This window comes from Perca flavescens, chromosome 6, assembly GCF_004354835.1.
Source record: "Perca flavescens isolate YP-PL-M2 chromosome 6, PFLA_1.0, whole genome shotgun sequence".
Classification (NCBI taxonomy): Eukaryota; Metazoa; Chordata; class Actinopteri; order Perciformes; family Percidae; genus Perca; species Perca flavescens.
Genome location: NC_041336.1, coordinates 27,274,208 through 27,291,147, shown reverse-complemented (window position 1 = coordinate 27,291,147; position 16,940 = coordinate 27,274,208). Strand labels below are relative to the sequence as shown.

At 38.0% G+C, this 16,940-nt stretch overlaps 1 protein-coding gene and 1 long non-coding RNA gene across 2 annotated transcripts in view; both read left to right on the top strand.

Moving 5' to 3' along the window:
- The window catches only part of LOC114556662 (eukaryotic translation initiation factor 3 subunit H), a 95,949-nt gene that overhangs the window by 16,194 nt on the left and 62,815 nt on the right, over positions 1-16,940 (top strand). The window lies entirely within an intron of this gene.
- Positions 6,354-10,979, top strand: LOC114556664 (uncharacterized). Its single transcript, XR_003692726.1, has 3 exons — positions 6,354-6,573; positions 7,532-7,586; positions 10,876-10,979. It is a non-coding gene; the product is annotated as an uncharacterized LOC114556664 (long non-coding RNA).

Sequence of the window (16,940 nt, the reverse complement as noted above, 5' to 3'; positions counted from 1 at the left end):
CTTTACAACAGAGCCGCTTCACTACACTTGTTAGTGTGTGTGTGTGTGTGTGTGTGTGTGTGTGTGTGTGTGTGTGTGTGTACTCGCATTTCTATACCGATGAGGACCTTGACCGGAATACACACTCACACGGTGGGGACTCGTGTCACGGTGGGGACCAAAATCAGGGTCCCCACGGGCAGACCCCTCTCAAAGCATAGAAAACAGCTTCCTAATATGCCCAGTATCAATAACTCCAAAGTCCTCTTTGGGGGGGTTTTCATGAGAAAAATGTGTGTGTGTGTAAGACGCTGACGTCCTACTGGCAAACGGTGGTATTGCAAGTGTGTGAACTTTTCATGCATATGCGCCCCTCCTGGTAATAAATGGTATTGCAGCATAATGAAAATTTAACTCAGTCAATGATGCGCCCCTCCTGGTGGGAGATGGTATTACAGCATAATACAATTTGAACTTTCTGTTAGCTCAGCCATAGTAACTCAAACTCAGAATACTTAAAATTAAAGTCCTACAATTTGATCAATATCTAGTGGTTTAACATAAAATCAATTTAACCGCCTATTCAATTCCACTTGAAAAAGCTATCTCTGCTTAAACATTTCCTAGAATGTGTTTTTTTTCTTTTTGTTTAATTTGCAATTGTAACTAAAATGAGGCTATTCATTGTCTAACATAACAAGAGAATTATGAACAAATCTTGTTGCCTTAGTTAAGTTAAATGTTACATTTTACTGTAATTATATTGCAGATAGCTATTTTATCTTTCTGTTATAATACTATAACTGTATTTACTTTGCCAGTTACCTGTTTATAGACCTAAATTATCAAGATAGGATTACTGATTTTCTAAATGTTTTTTATCCTGATGATCCATCAACTATACTAGTGAATTAATGAATCTATTTACAAATGGTTATGAAACTGTAAAAAACACACCTCACTATATTGGCCCTTCAGATGCATCTCTAAATGTTCTTGCTCAGTTATTTCTTCATAGTTTTGTTTCATACCATTAGAAACTTGGTAATATAGGCTACTAACCATGCATGCAACATCTTCATCATGTCAAACGCCTGTGCCTAATATCTTAATTTCCTCATTCATCTAATATAACTATATAACCAGACCTAGTAACCTTGCAAAGGTTCGATTTGTGGATTACAGTTCCATTACATTACATGTCATTTAGAGGACGCTTTTTTCCAAAGTGACCTCCAATTGCTACATATGTCAGAGGTTGCACGCCTCTGGAGCAACTAGGGGTTAAGTGTCTTGCTCAGGGACACATTGGTTGATGTATCGCAGTGGGAATTTAACCCAAAACCGTTATGCTGGAGATGGGGTTTCCCATCTGGCCACATATTTCAAAATACGAATAGGAAACATCATTTTAGGCTCAGAAAGCACACATATCACTGACCATGTCTCTCTGCACTGGAGCCCTACAGTGCAGTGTGCTCTCCCCCTGCTTTACTCTCTATACACTACTGACTGCCCCTCCAGGACCCCCTGTAAAGCTTATATCCAACAATGATGTGTCAGCTTACAGACATGATGTCAAGCAGCTGGCATCCTGGTGCAGCCACAACAACCTGTAACTAAATGCTCAGAAGACATTGGAGATGATTGCGGACTTCAGGAAGAGCCCCCTGAGCACCCTCCATCTGCCCTTAAAGACGATAGGCAAAGGTTCAAGATAATAATCCCATTCTACAAGTATCAGACGTTCCACATTCCAGCACTCTTTAAATTTTCAGGAGTATCCTTCTAATACAGTAGCTTCCGTGGCAAAAGTTTGAGCTTAAAGTTCCAAATGCACTAAAAGCATCTGACACGCGTTTGGAAGTACACCCAAGGTTTTAAATGGCCAATACGCAACAAAAGCGTTAGTCTACTCTAGTCTGTTAGCTGTCTCACTGACTGTGATCATAGTTTATTGCTGTGAAACTGGCCACACCAGCTGTGAGAGCAGCATGATAGTTGTGTGTATACGCCACACAGATCCGCTCTACAAACAGCCTTCTATTTATTTTTGTTGATGGTGAAACACGAGGGGATGTTTATGATTGTGTGAATCAAGCTCATACTTCTGTGCACCTAAACCATTCAAAAATGTCACGGCAACTGAGTGAAAGTTTCTCTTAAAAGCCCAGTAATCATTGTGATGGCATTTACAAATGAGCTGAAAAAATGGGAAGGAATGATGCAGTGGAGGATGAGGAACAAGCACTATATCATACATTTTTACAATAATTTTTAGTGACCTGCGCTGTCATTAAAAAAAAAACCCTATCCGCATCTGTTTTGTAAGTGCAGGGTCGGTCCCTCTGGTCATGTATCCATAATCTGGACTATAAACTTGTTCTGTAGCTTAAAGTCATTATAAAAAAAAGTGAAATTGAATGAATGCAACTTAAATATTTCTTAATATAACAAATTAAATGTCCGTTATGGCACAAAAAGTACAATGCCTCTACTGATGGGGGATCTGTAACATCACAAAACCTTTGCCTAAATAGCGACCTTTTCTACAATACTGCTGGTTCTGTGGTGTTGGCGCTTAAAATCTGATGCCTGCAGTGCGCCATGGAAGCATCAAATGAGGCAGGTCAAATAAGGCAGGTCAAAAGAACTGCGTCAATTATCGCTTTCAGTGCGTTTGGGCCTTGATTTACAGCATACAACATATTTTTCTTTTGATAGAGAGCAAAAATAAAAGGTAGTCATCAATATATATAGCCTATTTCGTAATTATAACTTCTGTAATATATTTAAGTTTGGAAAAGTTGGGACCTTTACCTATCATCTTTAACATTCTTGGCTCAGTAGTCACCACTGGGACACACATTCAAGAATACACAATATCCCAGGATCTGAAGTGGGATGCAAAAATCAACACCACTGCAAAAGGCTGAAAGAGCATACTTCCTGCTTCTGGTAAGGTTAAACAGGACTCAGGACTTGGCCAGACTCAGCTGCATTATCCAGTTTGCTAAATCAATCATTGGTTGAAAGCTACCATATCTATGTTTCACCCCTCATCATTAACTATAAATATATATATATATATATATATATATATATATATATATATATATATATATATATATTTTAGATTTCTTTATTTAAAAAGGGACAGTGCACATTAATCAACATGAGTACAATGTCCAACATGTAAATGTGCCAGATTTAGCCGTACCGGCTAATTTTCATCTGCAGTCCACAAACCCCTTATTAACCTTAAGCCCTGCTATTGCTATTGCTTACAAAGAAATCTGTATATTCTGTTTGATAAGATCATTACTTACCCTAGCCCAGATTTTCTTTTTTTTTTACACTCAGCCCAACCTAGTTTGCTAAAAAATCTAATGTGTTTCACATGGATTAATCATGCTGCTGCATCTGTATCCTTCATAACTTGGGCTGTTTAGGTTTAAACAAACAAGCACGTTTCTAACTGTGTGTTCAGGTGTGCCTGGATATTACAGAACTATGGGTCTTCATGTTGAGGTAAATTTCACAAACAGAAAAGTCAAATCCATAATTTAAAGTGTGTTCTCAGTCATCCAGGTCAGAGGATGCATTGAATTACTCAGCAAGAGCTAAATTGTCTTAAAATAACTTCAAAAAAAAAAAGACATCAGCAGTCCTCCATTTTAGTAAAAAACATGACCAGTCTGGGTCAGTAAAATTGCAATTTCCATATTCCCTTGAATGCAGCAGTAGTGCAGGTGCAGATTGCAGTCCTCCCTCCCCCACCCAATGTCTCAACTGACCTGGTTGTGACCTCTGAAGCAGAGAGGCCCAGAGGAACAGACAGTTTGGCATGAATTCAGTTTGAGGTTATTTCCAAACAAAACCTCACGTTATTTTATGCTATACATGTTCAATAAAGACTAATGCATTAAATATGTATTCATTATATTTATAGTTATTTAAGAAATGATTAAGATATTTTAATACTTAAGTAACAGCTTACAACAGGCCATAGTATGTTGTGATAAAGGCACAACATATAGCAGGGCAGATAATGTTAGCCTAGCACAGACTTTTTGCACAGACTATTTCTTTTACATAAAGCTAATGAAAAGGCAAACAATAACAAAAACTAACTTAACAATCGAGACAGAACTAGACAAGCAACTAACTGCTGGCGGCAGTGGTAGAAGAGCAACTCCTGTTTTCTGCTAGATTAAAATTGCTGTGTTTATCAATGAAGAAGGCTTTTTAAGAGAGCATAGACAACAACTTCAATTCCTTTTAGTAAAGGGCTGTCTGATGGCAAAATAAAGCGGGGAAAATATTCTAAATATATACAGTATATAGATACTTCGCCAACCAACTCTGTTTCATGGCAGTGTGTGTGCAGATGAACAGCTTTTGTCCGTTGCACCAGCTATCAGTTTGTGTAATGTATCTCAAACTTGGAGTGATACTTGTTGTTCAAAGGAATTCTAATTATAGCTTTTGTATGTGGTTGTTATTATATCACTATTAAGAACCAGAACAAATCAGTTTGCTTGATTTGAGCAACCTTTTTATAATATGGTTTTGATATTTTAGTTATGCCACCTCATTGCTGGACTATCATACCTGATATTCAAGCTCATTTGAAGGTTTGGTGCAGTTCAGCTTTATTGCTTGCCATCCATTCTCCCTTTTTTCTCACCATGGATACTTCTGATGTTGCTTCAGATCTGCATCTTATCCATTACATTTCATTTACATATAGATAATATAGTATCTTATCCCTACATTTCATTTACATATAGATAATATAGTATAAGCTAACGATGATGAATATATTGTTACTTTTGTAATTAACTTTTTAAAAAGCTGTAAGGCCTAAAGGGAACTATGAATACAATTCTTAAAACTTTAAGCTCATGTATTAATAACAATACTCAAAACCCTATAATTTCTATGGTCCAGACGGCTTAAAGCTGCCTACACATAAAAGCCGGCAAAATCGCTCTGCGCGGGCCAATCCATTGAGAGCAGTGCCGCCCAACCAGGCGCTGCTCTACCCCTGGCATCATGCACCTCTCAGAATTGCCGAATTGCTCGCTTGCTCTCAGCACAATTACATTTTTTTCACTCAAATTCTAAATCAAACACGACATCTTAAAGGCCCCTTTCAGTGTATTTTAACATATTTATGGTATTTCATATTTTCATGACAATTTTGAGTAACAAGTGAGAGATTCTGTGTTGTTCTAATAATTGTCTCATTTGTGGTCTAATAAACACTGACTTTATCAAATTGGAAGTTTCTAATATATTATAGAAGAGTTTAGACCAAAGATTGGCGATTTAGACACTACTGTTTTAGAACATTGCAGTTTCAGCAGTCTACAAACCAGCTAATGGTGTTGCTGCGACTCAGCTGGTCAAGACTCCAGAGGCTGGTTTTAAAACGTTAGAGACGTCTTCTTCGTTTCAACAGAAGTCAGCTGGTCAAGTGAGCTTACAAACTATAGAAATAAAATGATCCATAATGCATTTATTTCTGTTACAAACTGTCAGCTGGTGGAAATGGCAGTTTTAGACGGTGGCTCAACGAGCGCTGCAACCAGGGTTTGTGGTGGAGCGAGTTAGAGAGAGATTGAAGAGAGGGAGCTGCGTTATAAAGTTGAGAATCAGAACTACAATATATGAAATATATTTTGATAAATGTTATGAACATGCAAGATAAAAATATGTATAACAATTATTATTAATTAATTTTGTATTGATGGGGAGAAAAATGTATTAATTTAGTATAAAAAACAACCCAATTATAATGAAGAAATTAATTTCAAATAATGGCAAATATTTGTCTGCTTATATGCTAAAAACTTTCAGGGTTTGTAGCGTATGGTTTAAATTGTAGTCTTAAATTGAGCTAATGTTACCACATTTAAAAGAAAACACTGTTACACACAATCTGTCATGTTCAAGTCCCCATCCTGACCACGCCCATCCCCCACTCTGGCCATGCCTTTACCATGTGGCGAACATGAGGTGTGTTTAGGGTCCCCTGCGTGTCCAGGCCCTCCCCTTACATTAGGTGAGTTTGACATGGTGTGAACTCAAATATCAACTGAACAGATAAGAGCACGCTGACATGCACAAGCATATACAGATATTTTGATGAATGTTATGAATATTTATTATAATTATTAATTTTTGCTAATGAGGAAAAATGTATCCATTTAGTATGTACACTTGTCATTGGCTTAATTTTGAGGAAAAAAACTAACTAATAATAAATTAAAAAATAATTATTTTTATTTCAAGTTAAGTCAAAAGCCTTCGTCTGCTTATATGCTGAAAGATTTCAGGGTTCGTTTGGTTTCGATTGCGGTCTCAAATTGAGCTACTGACGCCGTTTAAAAGAAAACACTGTTACACACGTATGTCATGTTCAAGTCCCCATCCCGACCACGCCCATCCCCCACTCCGGCCATGTGGCAAGTGTGTGTGCCGGAGTCCCCATGGTGTCCAGCCCCTCCCCTCACGTAAGCTGTGAACTCTGCGTCAGATCTTCACTGCATGGACGAGAGCAGGCTGGAGTCATGGATCAGGGAGATGGTGAGTCTAAAATTGATTTTACTGCCATTTAAACCGTTTACAATTCTGTTTAAAATAGATTTGTACTGTTATCACATGTAAAGCAACTCTTATAGATTAATTTGAAAGTAAAATGTTAGAAGGCTAACTTATATCTTGTCAGCCAAATAAGTTAATGCTAGCTAGTTTAATGGCAGCTAACATTACAGTTTATAAACCAACACCATCTTAGTTTACAGTAAATTGTGCCGTCGTCGTGTCAAATGGAAACCTTAGTTTAGGACAGTAGCAGGTGTTGTTGTCAGGACCAGGTCAGCCATTTAGTAACGTGCACATGCCGTGACCTGTCGCCATTTTGCAACTTTTACCATACGTGTGTATGTGTGGGTGGGGGGGGGGTTAAACAAAAGTATAAATCAAGAGAGATGGCTGCAGTAATGTTAAATGCACTGATACTGAGCTGAAATGAAGTGTGCTGCAACATGTGTCTTGTAGTCAGAATCAGATAGTGCTGTGTGTGGGGGGGGGGGGGGGGGGGTGTTGAGTGAGAGGGAGTGGTGACTACAGAAGGAGAGGTGGCTGGGGAACTATTTTCTCCAGAGAGATAAATATATTGTACTTTTCCCATATAAAAAAACATCCTATCAGGTTTTCTGGACTAATATTTGAAAGTTTTGTGGTGTTATTTGGTTTATCTTGTATTGTAATCTGCACATTTATTTATTACACATTGAGCATTAGTATGGCTTAAGAAAGATGTATAATGTTGAAAGCCCCTTTAGACTCAAAGTTTTCATTATTTCATCAGACCCAATTGAAAATATAAATTTTTGTTCATATTAATTTATCGAAAATATGGACATACAGTGTTATACTACCTCTCTGATGGTGCATGTGACAACTGCCTAATCTACTGTTAATAAACTGGAGAAATGCAGCTAAAATGTGTGACTAATATGATATATGATATGACTTGCAGGAAGAAGATTTGACAACCATTCATGGTCACTGTGACAGCCCTTTCAATTCTTCAGGTCAGTAAAGTGATAATTAGGACAACTCGTAATATGAATTTGACTTAATGATCTCTTTTTGGTTATTTTGCTGCTACACATTAAATGTCTGCTATAGAATGTTTGTTTGGAAATATTGTCATGTAAATCAGTGTTGGTTTGGTGCATGAGACTCAGAAAGTTGATGTGTTGCATGGCAAAGGCTCGATTTGTACGAGTATTCCACCTGCATTTTTGTTGATAAATCCAACTTTCTGAGTCTCATGCGGGGTTATCTCTGCCATTATAGAGCTTAGGGGCAGCGCCAAAGCGTATAAACATAAAAACAATTTGGACATCATCTGGACTGCAAACATAGACTGTATAGAAGCCGATGAACAGGAGGGGCTCCTGCTTGTTGTCTTCTGGACACGTGCTGTATGATGGACACAAACAGTGTCACAACCACACACACCATGCATGTTGCACACGCAGCCCCAGGTACAGCCCACACATTAGATAGTGTGTGGTGGAAAAAGAGAGGTGAAAAAGATAGGGACTTGTGTTTGTCTGTGAGTATAAAGTTAATAATCATTTGCATAATAGATGTGAATGTAGAATTTTAGTCTGTGTACAGTATATCTGTTGGTAATTGCTATAACTCCTCAAGACCAAAGCCAAGTTCCCGTGTCCTGCTTGCTACCTGCTGGTTTAAAAGTGAAACGGTTAGCCAGCCCGGCACAGAGCTAGCGACAACTTTAGCTAAGGTTCACTCACCAACCGTGGGCTGACCTTTAAGGTGGACAAGCTATTCTCATTTTAGTGACAAGCTCCTCCAAGTTTTGCTTCTAATGATCTTTCCCTAGCTGCAACCAACAACAACTCGGCTAAGCTTTTGCAAAAATAACTGTTTAATGACATCACCAATATGCAAATGAATGTGTGACGTCATTGCACCTAAGCGCTCTGAAATCTCAGGGAAAACCCTGTCATGCACTGTCACACATCAAACCAATGCAATGTATGAAACATCCTCAACATTCTATGGCTGCCATCTTATAGTTTACCAAATGAGATTACCCTGATGCTCTATAACGTTTCAATTTGATCTATTTAAGTTCTGTTGTAAACATTTATCTCCTGTCATATCTTTACTAATGACTATAACCCCATTAACACTCTCTGACAGTGCCTTAAAGAAATAGATACTTGGATGTCACAGAACTTCCTCCAGCTTAACAAAAATAAAACTGAGATGGTAGTTTTTGGAAATGAGGAGGAAAGATGCAAACTTTCTACCTTGCTTTAAAGGAAGGGCTTAATAGCAAAGAAAGTGGTAAAAAAAAACAACCTTGGTATCCTTAAATTTTAGCAGTCACATTAAAACAGTCATAAAATCATTATACCTTCATTTTAAAAATATCAATAAACTAAAAGAATATATTTCAAAGGAGGATCTTGAAAAAATCATACATACTTTCATTTCTAGTGGGATTGATTATTGCAATGTGCTGGACTCCCTAAAAAGACTTTAAAACCTCTCCAAATGGTACAGAATAGTGCAGCCAGGATCCTTACTAAAACAAAAAGAACAGATCATATTACGCCAGTCTTAAAGTCCTTACACTGGCTCCCAATTTAATACAGAATTGATTCTAAGGCTCTTCTGTTAGTTTTTAAGACACTAAAGGGGATGGGACCTTCCATGGGAACTACCTGCATGACATATTCCAACAACATTCTCAACCAAGACACCTTAGATTAAAACATAAGCAACTACTACTGAAACCTACTGTCACAACAAAACAGGGGGAAGCAGCTTTTAACCACTATGGTGTCGATCTTTGGACCAGCTTCCAGAGAACATAAAAAATCTGAACTTGGAAATTGAGATCGTCACTCATAGAAAACATTCTCAAAACCGTGATCTGAATGTAATAACACTAATTCACAAATGTGTAGATTTATTTTACCATAGATACAATGACAGTAGCAAATTTGTAATGCAACATTTACTGATTTTTATATATTATTATTATTTATATTAAATAATGATGGGTAAATGTTGCATTACAAGTTTGCAGCTATCATTGTATCTGTAAAAATCAATCTACACATTTGTGAAATTCTTTTGTGTGAATATTTTTCAATAGGTGGACCATTTTCTCTCATGTTTTGCACCATATTTACCTTCATAGTTATAAATTACTGCGGCAAGGCAGAAATATTAGCTATTTGTTTAAATGTTGTTTTCCCTGTGTATGTATTTTTAAAGTGGAAAATGTAAACAGTCCAACAGCTACCTGTAATGACTGCCTATAACTGCACCCTCAATAATAATGTGATCATCAGCTACAAGTTTATGAGAAAAGTTCAGCAGCATCATAATTCAATTCAATTTTATTTATAGTATCAAATCATAACAAGAGTTATCTCGAGACACTTTACAGATTAGATCTAGACCACACTCTATAATTTACAAAGCCCCAACAATTCCCGAAAGAGCAAGCAGTTCGACAGTGGCGAGGAAAAACTCCCTCTTAGGAAGAAACCTCGAACAGCACCATAAGAAGAGCTGCAGCTAGTAACATTAGCATTATGTTTTATTATACTTAGCAACTGTAATCATTCAGTCACAGCATTCTTGCCATAGGCCCTCATACATGTTATCGGTTCATTATGGCTGCTGCTTAAACTCACGCCGTAAGTTAACTAGCCTGCAACACAAATCAAACATAGCTTACCTTTCTGTCATGCCAATGTAAACTTCCTACTTTTTAAGCAAACACACCTAGCAATCCCTTCCTCTCTCTGCATCATGTTTTTATTGAACAACATGGCATCATAACTGGCTTAAGTGGGCCATTGCAGGATGATCCAGTATTTAGCCTGAGTTGTAGGTTTCATATTTTTTTTCCAAGTAAGGTTTTGCTTTGTGTAAGTCATTGTATTATAGATTTTGTTTTATAAAATCACAGAGTTGTACATAATCTCAAGTAATAATAAGCCTACATGAATCCCACCATAATATGTCACATTTTCATCATTAGGTTAATCTGGAAAAAAATGTTTGTTAGGCTTTATCCATCATCATCATCAGTGTCAAAGATTACAGATTTTAAAAGGTCACCAAAAGGTTGAGTAGAGTCAGTCAGTTTGGCAGGTTATACTAGGTAACGTTAGATGTGGTGCATAGTAATACTAATATGGAATGTAGTGGGAGAGGAATTCTAAAATCAATTAGTTTTAACAGAAAAATTATCAATAAGTAAATGGCATACATTTAGTTTATCTAACAACAATAATTGTTTTTTTTGTATTTGATCCCCAGGAAATGGACCAGAGCTCTTCTGACTCTACAGTGATCCTTGAACTAAGTTCCGTCCCTGAAAAGGAGGACATAAGTGTTCCTGAACTCAAGCGAGCAGAAAGTGTATTTGTAAGTTCACATACAATCCAATGCACAACTTGGTCTGACAATAACAGTAGTGGGGAAATTGTCTTGGTTTTAACCTGTTAAGTCCGACGGACCTGGTACCGGTTCCACAGCACTAAGTGGTCGCAGCTATTGTAAATTTGCGCTTGTTTAAAACTCTAGGTTAATCACAGCCTCATTGAACTTTAAGACCCAACATCTTAAACTCTAGACCAATACTTTTCTGAGCCATTTTCAGAAAATATACAAATTTGGCTGACTACCACTGATGGGATTTGGCCTACTCCTCCGGTACTTAAATTTGGTCTTTAATGATATGGCATTTTTCTGTAATCAATAGTATTAAAGGAGAACTCCTGGCAATTTTACATTAATCTTGCTATACCTACTGTATGTGAGTACCGTCGATAGCAAAAAATATGAGCCGATTCGGTGCTAGCAGCACGGAGCTAATACAGCTAACGCCCAGAGCTCCCACTCAGCTAAAACGGCAGTTTTGGGGGCATAAGATAAAGAGTGCCTTTGTGCCTCTTAACAGACACAAAATGCAATTAAAACATCTGTACAACATGAACAGGGCCCTTACATGACAACAAGATGCGTTAAGCAACTTAGCCATTGTTTAAATTCACCTATCCTCTTAGCTGCTAGCTAGCGTCTGGGATGAGTGAGTGTGTTCAGCCAGGAATATTATTAATATAATTATTTGGTAATAATCATCACACAGCAGTTCTGTGTGTATTTGTAGCATATATATCCATTTTTGTGTGCGTTGGTGAGTAGGAGTCTTGCCAGTGTTGATTGTTGTGGTTTCCTTAGCCGGGCTAGCAGGCCCGTCCGGCGTCCCTGCTTCTGCTTCCTTCCCGCCCTCCTGGCTTACATGGCCGACAACAATCCAACGAGCGCCCGCTGGTCTGGTGGATGTCCTCCAGAAGACCATTCAAGCCTTCGCTGCAAAAATTTTTATTTCCCACCTCAAAAATGTAGTAGTAGTACTGTAAATGTACTGTAGTGATTATGACCATATTAGTGACTATGTAACTACATGGAAACGGACCAAATTATGTTTGCCTTGTACAGTAAAATAGTGTTACAGACGGCTAGCTGTAGTCTCGTGCTAAAGTCCCGTTTGAATTCAGTTGTAGCAGGAAAAGGTAAACAGTGTGCAGGTTGGAGGAGCGTCGTGTGTGAAGAGTGAAGAGCGGAGGTGTTCACAAAGGAAGAAGCTTGGAGTAATGTAACTATGGAGCTAGAGCTAGCCTTCAGTAAGGCTATTACTGTACAAGAAACAGGCATCATTTGGCCCGTTTCCATGTAGTAACATAGTCATTAATATGGTCATAACCACTACAGTGCTCAATTACCTATTTTTGAGGGGAAATAAAATAAAAATTTTCACAGCAAAGGCTTGAATGGTCTTCTGGAAGACCTCCACCAGACCAGCGGGCGCCACTGGATTGTTGTCGGCCACGGTAAGCCAGGAGGGCAGGCAGGAAGCAGAAGTTGAACGCCGGCCGGGCCTGCTAGCCCGGCTAAGGAAACCACAACAATCAACACAGACAAGACTTCTACTCACCAACGCTAGATGGATCACACACAAAATGGATATAAATGCTACAAATACACAGGGAACTGCTTTGTGATGATTATTACAGAGGCTGGGCTGAACACAAATGCATCTAGTTGTCATGTAAGGGCCCTGTTCATGTTGTACAGACATTTTAATTGCATTTTGTGTCTGTTAAGAGACACAAAGGCACTCTCACACACTTTATCTTATGCCCCCAAAACTGCCGTTTTAGCTCAGTGGGAGCTCTGGGCATTAGCTGCAGCAGCTCTGTGTTGCTAGCACTGATTTGGCTCGTTTTTATTTTTCGTCAGTACTCACATAGGTATAGCAATCAAGATTAACGTAAAAATTGGTTTTGGACAATGATTTACAAAGCCATAAAAGTAATTGTGAATTTGCATGTGAGCTTAACTAAAAGGGATCTGGTCAGCTATGTACAAATGTCTCATGTTATTTAAGTAGTCCTATGTGATATAAAGCTGATTTTGTCAGTAAGTAAATGAAACTGGTACTTACTTGCAGCCAGATCAAGGCTAAAAAGGAAGTGCAGTACCAACCAGGTGGTTGGTAGAGCATTGCTTGGTTTTTGCTAAGTAGTTGTTAGGGACTTATGGGGCTGAAAAATTAATCAAAAATATTATCAAAATCACAATATGGCCAAGTGCAATATGTAGATTGAAGAAACAGAGATACCCTGGCCTACAAATCATGTTTTTCAGATATAGGAAAAAAGACCCCAACAAAATATTACATCATCATGAATTTTAAATTTAAGTAAAAATGTATATTGTGACAAAAAAGAAAAGCATTTATTTTTTTTTCTCTCCATATAGAGACGGCGTATTTAAGTCCCGCCCCCACCAGGGGGAAACAGCTCTCTGCCCTCCGTTTACTTGTATTGTGTCAAGGTTTTTCCTCTTTATTCCGTCTGCTAGCAAACAACAGAAACATGAGTAATCAGCAGGAAGAATGGGAAGACTGGAATCCTGACACTAAACTAAAGTTATGTCCAACATTACCTGTGTTAGCTTACCTTACAGACTGTAGTTAGTCTAAAACTGACATTTGGATATTTGACTTGTTAATAAAATGCTTGCTGCAAACGTAACATTGGGCATATTGTTAGCTTAGTGTCAGAATCCCACAGTCTAACCATTTCTCTGCTGATTCCTCACGTATATATCCACTTTTGTCATCATAAAAGCTCAGTTTTTCGGTTCCACAACTTATGAAAACTTAGGTTCTGGGTTCTATACATTGTTGGTAATAAATATCACCACACAGCAGCTTTTAGGACTGTTTCGGTTTGCCAGCAGACAAAATTGAAGATGAGGCACCTTCATCCAATACAAGTCGATGTAGAGCGGAAAGATGTTTTCCTCTCTGGTGGGAGTAAGACGCGATGTGCTGTGTCTCTATTGTGCAGCCCTAGGTGGTTATGAGGTAACATCTAGCAACCATCTAGTTGCCATGTAGTCCCCTTGTAACAACCACACTTTTACAGTTTTTTTTCAGTCTAAATTACTTATTATTATTATTATTATTATTAGCACGACAATAGAAACCACCTAGTTACTACTGTCCAGACACCCATCATTTTAGATTTTTAATCTTTAAACTCTGCAAGCAATTTTACATTGATTGGCCTTACTTTGTCTAAGGTTCATCAAAAAATGGCGAGAAAGAAGTGGAGCACAGAGGAGGTCCAGGCTGTGGAGAGCAATCTCATGGACAACATCAACTCTGGCAGGGTTCCTGGCAAAGCCCAGTGTGAAGCATCTATCAAGGGATCCTCAGAGGTGCTTAGGGGAGGAGCTGGAAGGCAGTTAAGTTCTATGTGAAGAACCGCATTGACACTTTAAAGCGTCTAGAAAATAACTAATGGAAATCTAAATTGTAATCACTGAACATAATTCTTTTTTGCCATCTAAGTTCTTCTACAATCCCACAACTAGGTACAGCGCTAACTTCAATTCAGCTCATATCTGAGCATGCAAAGACATTTTATTAAGATTGTTATAGCTCTTTTGTTTTCAAATTTAATATGTCAACATGCTCTGACTATTATTTCATTGAGTGATGTAATTTAAATTTTTATCCTAAAGAACATTGTGGTAGTGGGTCATGGGTGGTTCGAGAAATGGAGTTAGAGAGAGACACAGGTTGTAGAGAGAGTGAAAGGTTTTTAGAGAGACAGGTTTGCAGGGAGAGATAGACAGGTATGTATGTAGAGATAGACAGGTATGTAGGAAATGAGAGAGACAGGTATGTAGGTAGAGAGAGACAGGTATGTAGAGAGAGACAGGTATGTAGAAAGGAGAGAGACAGGTATGTAGAGAGAGACCGGTATGTAGATTAGAGAGTGAGACAGGTATGTAGATTAGAGAGTGAGACAGGTATGTATATTAGAGAGAGAGACTATGTAGGGAGAGATAGATGGGTGTGTAGAAAGAGAAAGTGTTCCTGAACATTTTTTAAAATAAGAAACAGAGGTAAAGAGAGAGAAAAGACAGAGAGAGAGAGAAAGGTTTGTAGAGAGAAATCGAGGTCGGCAGAGACAGACAGGTTTGTAGGAAGTAAGAGAAAGAGGTGAAGGAGAAGGAAGCAAAGAGCCAGGACAAATGAATTTGTATATGGATGAGTTGTGATAATAAAGTTAATCTGCAATGTAAACACCATTGCTTCTGTGGCATTTCCTGAATGAACTAGAATATATAAAGTACTACAAGTCAAAGGTTGGTTGGAACAATACTGACAGGAAACAAAGAAAAATTAACAAAACAAGTACAAGGTGCAGGCGACTGCTATCACTCACTGTCCCTCCATTTATGGAAGCAACACAGACTGCTGCCTGCTCACAGCTCTTAGTGTCTTCTCCTAGTAGGACTGGTAATTTAATTTAATCTGAGAGCTATAGAAAACCTTTTGGTTCTTATATATATTCTTTGGAAATATATTTTCCAAATGTTTATATATTTGACATGTTAAGTGAGGAAGTTTGGCTCTGTTTTAGGCTCACTAAGGGTGCAATCAGTGGAGAGCCTTTGCTCTACAGGGAGCCAGGTTTTCCTTTGTCACCTGTTTTCAATGGCAAGGCTGTGCGCACTCAGTCTGTACTGTGCCGATCCGTAACCATGCTCAAATAATCTGCTATGGTGTCCGGTTGATTTAGAGCAACAAAACATGTAGTTTTTAAACAAAACTACATCATCTATTGGAAAATAGATGATGTAGTTTTGTTTAAGCTGTGGTGTAATCTAGTTGAGTTGTTGGTTATGTTCCTGATGCTTTGGTGGAACAGGTTTGTGAACTCAGCTGGGTAAGTGGGTGTCCATTTTGTTCATCTCTTGGCACTTGATAATATGAGAGGGGGTCACTATGTTTAGATGTGTCCAAAATTTAATTGCTTATTTTTGGTTTTAAATTCTGATAAACTGGCCTAATTCAGCCTCTTTGCATTATATTTAGTTTTCCTCTCGACATGTAGGAGAAGCTTACAGAACTCTGCATGCAAGATAGTGTGTTATATTATTGATTCAATTCTTGTTTTGTAAGTGGACGGACCCCACCTCGCTGGTATGGAGTGCACTTGGTTCAAACACACAACTCAAATGAGTTTTAGCCAAATTCTAATTGGCATTTTGTTTTTACATTTTCGTACAGCATACAAAGTCCTGTGTTCATTAAAAAGTCATTAAAATGCCCTTTACATTACTTTCAGTAGCTTTGTAGAACAGTCTTGTGTCAAATATACACTAAAGCTTTTGAAAGTAAATAAAAAAGCATGTATATTCTTTTATATGTTTATCAATGAGGGTATATAGGGTCTAAATATGATCAGCGGTTTTATTGTGATGTCAGTAGTCTGGAGTTTGAGTGGAGGATAGGGCATAGCAGGTCTGTTTATGGAGCAGAGCTACTCTCTTTAAACCAGCTTGTCCACCCTTGCAGAATCAGAAAACATTTGTGACATTAAATGGCCAAAACAAACTTAAGACAGGCAAGAGGAGCATCAAAACATAAAAAACAAAAACCATGGAAGCGCCACCTGGTGGCTACTTTAATTATTTCACCTGTAATATACAACAACGAGTGATAAAAGTAAATATGAGGTCTTTATAGCTGAAAAAAAAAATGTATATAATAGAAGGAGGAGTATTTCAATGGAATGGGGGTATAAATATTATAAATATTAAAAGAATTTGCCATGTGTCCCCATAGGGTTGGTGAAAGTCAGGTTTGACCTTTATTTGTGAAATCCTAACATTTTAAGTGATTTTCAGGATCCCAGAAACAAAAAGAAATTTTGGAGTTGAAACCATGTCTCTAGCTCATTTAGAAATAGTAGTTTAGAAAGGGTCCCCATGGTCATTCGCTATGTCATGAGTCC